The sequence below is a fragment of the Rutidosis leptorrhynchoides genome, chromosome 3 (assembly GCF_046630445.1).
Source record: "Rutidosis leptorrhynchoides isolate AG116_Rl617_1_P2 chromosome 3, CSIRO_AGI_Rlap_v1, whole genome shotgun sequence".
Taxonomy (NCBI): Eukaryota; Viridiplantae; Streptophyta; class Magnoliopsida; order Asterales; family Asteraceae; genus Rutidosis; species Rutidosis leptorrhynchoides.
In genome coordinates, this window is record NC_092335.1 from 685,255,336 (window position 1) to 685,263,279 (window position 7,944).

Below are 7,944 nucleotides of genomic sequence, written 5' to 3' on the forward strand. Positions count from 1 at the left end.
GCAATTAACGTATAAATTGATACCTTTGAAAAAATTTATTGATACCTTTGAAAAAATTTATTTATTATTGCCGACATGTCTTTCCTTATCATTTTTTTATTTTTTATTTGCATCTCATTTTTAACACTCCGTATATTAATAAAAATATAATTTATATACCCTTTTATTGAGAAAAAATGACTTTTATATTACTTTTCTAAGCAATTTGTCTTTAAATAAAAAATGACTTGAAAAAAAAAATGACATGGAAATAAATGTGAGCAATATATAATATATAAAAAATTTGAGGTGTCAATTTATACCTCATTGTAACAATTTTCAAATCACACACATCTTAGAGCACTGGGAGTGGTGACTGAGGTCACTCGACATGTCAGGCGTGACTTGATGAGTCAGAAAAAATGGGGAGTGGTGACCTATGTCAGTTAGTGTGTTAATTAGTGTGTTAAAATAATATTTTATTATATTAATAAATTATCCCTTTGGAAAAAAAAAGCAAAAAAAAAAAAAAATGGGAAGAGTCCGTCGCCTACACGACTGACTGAGGGGGGACGCATGAAGGTGACGGGGTGGGGGAGTGGGGTGACTGGCGACGGGAGCTGCGACGTGGGGAGACTGACCTCCCACTCCTGGTGCTCTTACGGACTAAATTGAAAACAAAATCATTTATGGACCCAAAAAAAATGATATACACTTTTATGGAGAAACAGTGACTTTTATATTGCTCTTTTGAACAATTTGTCATATAAATAATATAATGAATGATCATTTTTACCTGTAATATTATATGAGGGTTCTTAAATTAAGGTCTGATTTTGCTGACGTTCTGAAAACTTTATTAAGGTACTTATAATGGTGAAGATGTTGCTATATGTATTTATGATTCTATGTGTGTGTGATTGTGTCTCAGCGCTCTGTTGGATTCTACGAAGCAGAAGATGATGATGAGCAGATACAATCTATTACCAAAATGTCCTCACATGTTGTGCATGTGATCTAACTTAACGGGCAAAACTTAACAAACATCAACTCCAAGGTCAACCGTGAGAAATCTTAAAAAAAGTTCGAGGTCAACGAAGTCAAACAAAAAAAATTAAGGTCACATACGCTGTTTAGTACAAAGTTGAGAGACAAACGACGAAATTTTGTCTAAATATAAATATCGAGTTAAAAACTGCATCTTTTGAAATTCTTTGAAGTTTTTAAAGGTAATAATCATAGCCTTTTCTGTTATTTTTAGAGATTTACTTCTACACTTTATTCATATATCATTTTTCTAAGAAATACAAAGTACTTTTTTTCTGCTTTTTTCAAATTTACACAACATCTCAACTAAATAAGCTTAAAGCTCTAATCTAGTGAGCAAGAGTTGATGCCTTTATTGTCCTGTTTCATTCATTCATTATATTATATTACATTCTCATGATACATATTCCATCTCCGTGTAGTGTAGGATATAATTAATGATCACACGCAATTTTTTTTTCTTCGTTACGTGACATAATTTTCACAATTTGTTTTCAGGTAATTTATTAAACTTGTTAATTTAAAAAATCATTAGAAAAGCCGGTATGTCGAATACTGGTGATAATGAGAAGACGGAGGCCTCGACGTCTGCCACGCCCACAACAGATGTTCAAAACGACAAAGAAAAGGAAAAAGAGGTTACTCATTCGATGTCGTTTTATAAGCTATTTGCTTTTGCTGATTCTACTGATTACATGTTAATGATACTTGGTACAATTGGTGCTATGGGTAATGGAGTATGTATGCCTCTTATGACTATTCTTGCTGGTGATCTTATTAATGCTTTTGGTGAAAATCAGAATAAGAATGATGTTGTTGATGTTGTTTCTAAGGTACCATAACAAAACTTACAATATTTGTTTTTGTTAATTTGTTTAACATGATTATCTTTTATAGAATGATTAGTTAATCTTGTTCAATTCGTTGGTCTACAGGTAGCACTGAAGTTCATTTACCTTGGTATTGGGTGCGGTGTGGCTGCATTCCTTCGTAAGTGCCTTATTTTATTAACCGTGTTCTAAGGAATACGTTATCAATGTGATTATATGATTATTGCGTATTCAAGTAGCAAACAATTAGCTTTTTTAGTGTTTAATTGTAGTGGAACAGATAGTAATTATGTAGTTAATATGCTTAATATGAAGTTTTACATATGAGGGGGCGTCAGTCCCCTATACACATGATGGATGTAAACACTTAAAAACGCAATGTCAAACAACCCTTTGATCAGTCGTCTCTAATTGTTCCCAAAATGTTCTTTGTTTTGCAGAGGTGTCAATGTGGATGATAACGGGAGAACGACAGGCTGCAAGAATAAGGAATCTGTATCTAAAGACGATACTGAGACAAGATATTTCCTTTTTTGACAAGGAAACAAATACAGGAGAAGTTGTTGGCCGCATGTCTGGAGATACCGTCCTTATACAAGATGCCATGGGGGAAAAGGTTTGTACTTTTGTATGGTTTTAAATGTTGGTACATAATTTTACTTGGCAAACGGGTCGGATTGGGTTGATATCCGAATGATTTTGGGTCAAGATCCGAATGGCAAACGGGATTGAGTCGAAACAGGTCATGCGTCGAACGTGTCAGATTTATTAGATGGGCAAAACGGGTCGTTCTAAATGGGTCGGGTCAGGCCGAGGCGGGTCAAAACTCGTTTCTCAAAGTTACTTGAATTTGTAAAACCTCTAGTTGATAACGCTTTTATGGACCCAATCGGTTAAATACCTAACCCAATGGACAAATTTTTTTAGCTATGGGTCTCAATTTCAAGTTGCAAATAACTTATTAGTTATTGTTATCTGATTTTTGTAGGTTGGAAAATTTACACAACTATTTTCGACATTTATAGGGGGTTTTGTGATAGCATTTGTCAAAGGATGGCTTCTTACGCTTGTTATGTTGTCTTCGTTTCCTCTAATTGTGATATTTGGTGCAATTATGTCAATAGCAATAGCCAAGACAGCATCGCGGAGCCAAACCGCTTATTAGGACGGTAATGAAATAAATATATGTAAAGCAGCCATTATTGTTGAACAAACAATCGGCTCAATTAGGACGGTAATGAAATAAATATATGTAATATTCTACAACATTTATTTTGTTTTATTTTTAAAGTTTTTATTGATCACATATTTTAATTCACTAGGTTGCTTCTTTCACCGGGGAGAAAAAAGCTATTGCTGACTACAACAACTCCCTTGAAGATGCTTATAACTCGAGTGTTCATGAAGGGTTGGCTACTGGGCTTGGTCTTGGAACGGCGATGCTTGTCATATTTTGTAGTTATTCGTTGGCTATTTGGTTTGGAGCAAAAATGGTAGCTGAAAAGGGTTTCAATGGTGGAACCGTGCTTAATGTAATATTTTCCGTGCTTATCGGATCCATGTGAGTAGATTTCTTAGTGTTTCTCTTGTTTATCGAAATTTCTAATTTTCGATATGTAATCATAAAATTTGCGGGTTTATCAGGTCTCTTGGGCAAGCATCTCCATGTTTGAGTGCATTTGGTGCAGGTCGGGCAGCAGCATACAAGATGTTTGAAACTATAAACAGAAAGCCTGAAATAGATTCTTATGACACAAATGGAAGAGTATTGGGCGATATTCGTGGCGATATAGAATTAAAGGATGTGTATTTCACCTATCCTACAAGACCAGATGAGGAAATATTTAGCGGATTCTCTCTTTACATACCAAGTGGCACGACTACCGCTTTGGTTGGTGAAAGTGGAAGTGGAAAGTCAACTATAATTAGCCTAATTGAGAGATTTTACGATCCTCGGGCTGGGGAGGTTTTTATTGATAATATTAATCTAAAAGAGTTTCAGCTAAAATGGATTAGGGGGGAAATTGGTCTTGTCAGCCAAGAACCGATTTTGTTTACATCCAGCATTAAGGATAATATTATGTATGGGAAGGATGGCGCGTCTATGGATGAGATTAGAGTTGTGGTGGAGCTCGCAAATGCTGCTAAATTCATCGATAAATTACCTCAGGTTAGGTTTCTAAATTTAAGACTTAAAAAAGTAATTTTTTTTTTAATTGTTTTAATGTTGTTTTGGTTTAAGAGTTTCATCAAATTTTTCTTTAGGGACTGGACACGATGGTTGGTGAACATGGAACGCAACTATCGGGAGGACAGAAGCAAAGAATCGCTATTGCACGCGCGATTCTTAAAGATCCGAGAATAATACTTTTGGATGAAGCTACAAGTGCACTTGATGCAGAGTCCAAGAAAGTTGTGCAAGAGGCGTTAGATAGAATAATGGTGAATAGAACAAGTGTCATAGTTGCACATCGTTTAAGCACAGTAAGAAATGCTGATATGATTGCAGTCATTCACCGAGGAAAGATGGTCAAGAAAGGTATTTTTATGTTACTTTAGTCTGGCATTCAGTTTTGTAACTAACATGTTTGCACCAACAATAAAAGCCAGAACTTTACCAAACAATTACTTAATTGGATACCATGTCACTAATATGGCTCTATTATTTGAGTCAACAACAATCGTCAATTTATTGGCGTCTTGACTGCCATGCAGAGCCTAAATTGAATGTGCAGGATTTAAAACCTATGAAAATTTGATTCTACCATTTTCATGGCGTCTCAGTTTTATTTTTATTCGTTATTTTTTTTTTTTTTTTAATTTCCTACTTATTAGCCGGAGGTCCACTCGGAAGCAATCTCAGAGAGGGAGGACTTTCTCTACTCTTGGGAGTGTTTCACTCTGGGTGGAGAAATAACTTCTCTTTATTCTCGGATAAGGGAATGATTGTCTACATCTCACCTCCTCCATACCCCACTTTTGTGGGATTGGGTTTTGTTGTTGTTGTTGTGAAATTTTTGAAAGCAAACATTGGTAACATATTCGCAAATGGTTAAATATTTATTAGTTTAATTTAATTACTTACGAATAAATGTGCAAATAGATCGATAAATTATTGTGATCTCAACATGTCTAACAGGAAGAACCATTTAGCCTTAGATTTTTTTAACTGTATAGTTATGTGTGTTAATAAAGAAAGTTATCTATATAATTTAGAATTTTAAATTATATATTTAGCAGACATAAAAACAGACGTGTTTAGCGTTTAGTATGTAGACCTTTATGTCATATCTTCTCTGGTTGACAGAGCTTCAAACAAAAACTTCTTAAAGAAACTAACAACACGTTACTATCTATTCGTCCTCTATAAGTGCTTTACAACATTAATAGTTAGTAATTTTTGATTGATCAGGATCACATTCGGAGTTACTCCAAGATCCCGAAGGAGCATACTCTCAACTTATAAGACTGCAAGAGGTTAAAAAAGTGTCCGAAGAAGATCGGGATAAATCAGAAATTGGTACGGATCTGAAAAGATTGTCAAGTCAAAAATCAGCGCACGAAAGGTCAATGAGTAGAGGATCATCTAGTAGTAGACATCTCTCTGCGTCTATGTCATTTCGTTCACATACTATTGTCCCTACATCTGACCCCGTCGATATTGAAGAAGGCGAATCTTCAAAAATTGCTCCCAAAGTCCCAATTCGTCGCCTTGCCTCTCTAAACAATTCAGAGATACCGATGCTCATAATAGGTTCGATAGCTGCTATTGTTAACGGCACAATATTCCCGATTTTCAGCGTTCTTCTTTCTAGCACGATTAAAACATATTATGAACCACATCATAAAATGAAGGCAGACGCAAGATTTTGGGCTCTAATGTTTATGGTACTGGGAGTGGCAGCGTTTATAGCTTCTTCTGGGAGATCGTACTTTTTTGCTATTGCCGGATCTAAGTTAATTAGGAGAATCAGATCATTATGCTTTGAAAAGGTGATTAATATGGAAGTCGGTTGGTTTGATATGAGCGAGAACTCAAGTGGTGCGATTGGTGCACGGCTGTCAACGGATGCAGCCAGTGTTCGTGGGTTAGTTGGAGACGCACTTGCTCAACTTGTTCAAGATTTATCTTCGGTGACTGCTGGTTTAGCCATAGCTTTTTCAGCGTGTTGGCAGTTGTCTTTGATAATACTAGGTCTCATTCCGTTAATGGGTGCTAACGGTTACATTCAAATGAAATTCTTGAAAGGGTTCAGTGCTAATGCAAAGGTGATGTATGAGGAAGCAAGCCAGGTGGCGAATGATGCAGTTGGGAGTATGAGAACAGTGGCGTCTTTTTGCTCGGAAGAGAAAGTAATGGAACTCTATAGAATCAAATGTGAGGGTCCCCAAAAATCGGGGATAAAACAAGGTTTGGTAAGCGGGATAGGATTTGGAGTGTCGTTATTTTTACTTTTTTGTATGTACGGAACCAGCTTTTATGTTGGTGCTCGGTTTGTACAGTCTGGAATAACTACATCCGTAGATGTATTTCGAGTATTCTTCGCTTTGACATTGGCAGCATTAGCTGTGTCTGAATCGAGTTCGTTAGCACCAGACTCAAGCAAAGCCAAAAGTTATATTGTCTCGGTTTTTGCCATATTGGATCGAAAGTCAGAGATCGATCCAAGTGATGATTCGGGAGTGAAATTAGACACGGTCCAGGGTGAAATCGAGATTCGTAATGTTCCGACATTCAGATATTTCAGGATCTAAGCTTAACTATCCGTAGCGGTAGGACGATGGCATTGGTCGGAGAAAGCGGAAGTGGAAAGTCAACGGTTATTCAACTGTTACAAAGATTTTACAACCCGGATTCGGGGATCATCACGTTGGAAGGAATTGAATTACATAAATTTCAACTACAATGGCTTAGGATGCAAATGGGCCTGGTTAGCCAGGAGCCTGTGTTGTTCAACGAGACGATCAGAGCCAACATTGCTTATGGTAAAGATGGTGATGCCACCGAGGCTGAAATAATATCCGCTTCGGAGTTATCTAATGCGCACAAATTCATAAGTGTGTTACATCAGGGTTATGATACGATGGTGGGTGAACGGGGAGTGCAAATGTCGGGTGGGCAGAAACAAAGAGTGGCTATAGCGAGAGCGATTGTTAAGAGTCCGAAGATACTGCTACTAGACGAGGCGACAAGTGCACTTGACGCTGAGTCAGAAAGAGTGGTTCAAGATGCTTTGGATAGGGTGATGGTTAACAGGACCACACTGGTTGTTGCTCATCGATTGTCAACAATTAAGAATGCAGATGTGATTGCGGTAGTCAAGAACGGAATGATCGTTGAGAAGGGAAAACATGATGATCTGATTAACATCAAAGACGGATTTTATGCATCTTTATTTGCACTCCACATGAGCTCTTACCATTAATTAAGTCGCATCAGCTTCGGACTTTTCATTTCTGGTTTCGTATCAGATGTCATACATAACTAGTAATCTTGTTTTTATTAATTGTTTGTAATATTGAAACATGTATGCATTGTAAAAGAACCGTAAGAGATTCAAGTTGAGATTGGTTTTATGATCCATATCCACAAAAAACCATGTTACTGATCAATTCATGATGGCTGGCCTCCACTGTGCACTTAATACACTTCTATTTTTTTTTTTTCTTTCTTAAACCCAACCTGTTGGTGCATAAATCCCGAGTTCTATTACGTTTATTGTTCTATTTGTTATGTACTTGATATTTCAGTCATATATGTACGTGGACACTTATACTTTGTGTTTATGATGCTTAGTATAATGTCGTGAATAGGTCAAGCAGTCGGTTGGCTGCTCAAGACCATCGACCGATGGTAGGGACCATCGGTCGAGGGACTGTCACCATCGGCCGAAGGTCCCCGACCACCGGCCGATGGTCGCTGTATTTAGTATAAATACGGGTTTCGTGGTTTTGTGTTAGGTTACACACCATAAACCCTTAGGCCGTCGTATTACTTGCTGCTAATCGTCCCAAAACCCTTACCAACCGAATACACAGTCTTAGGCATCGATTCTATCAATTATTCATTGGTTAATTCGATCCCGTT

At 37.0% G+C, this 7,944-nt stretch overlaps 1 pseudogene; it reads left to right on the top strand.

The window, feature by feature from the left end:
• The first annotated feature begins 1,676 nt into the window (after nucleotides 1–1,676).
• LOC139899461 (ABC transporter B family member 4-like) lies at nucleotides 1,677–7,397 on the top strand (annotated as a pseudogene).
• The last annotated feature ends 547 nt before the right edge of the window (nucleotides 7,398–7,944 follow it).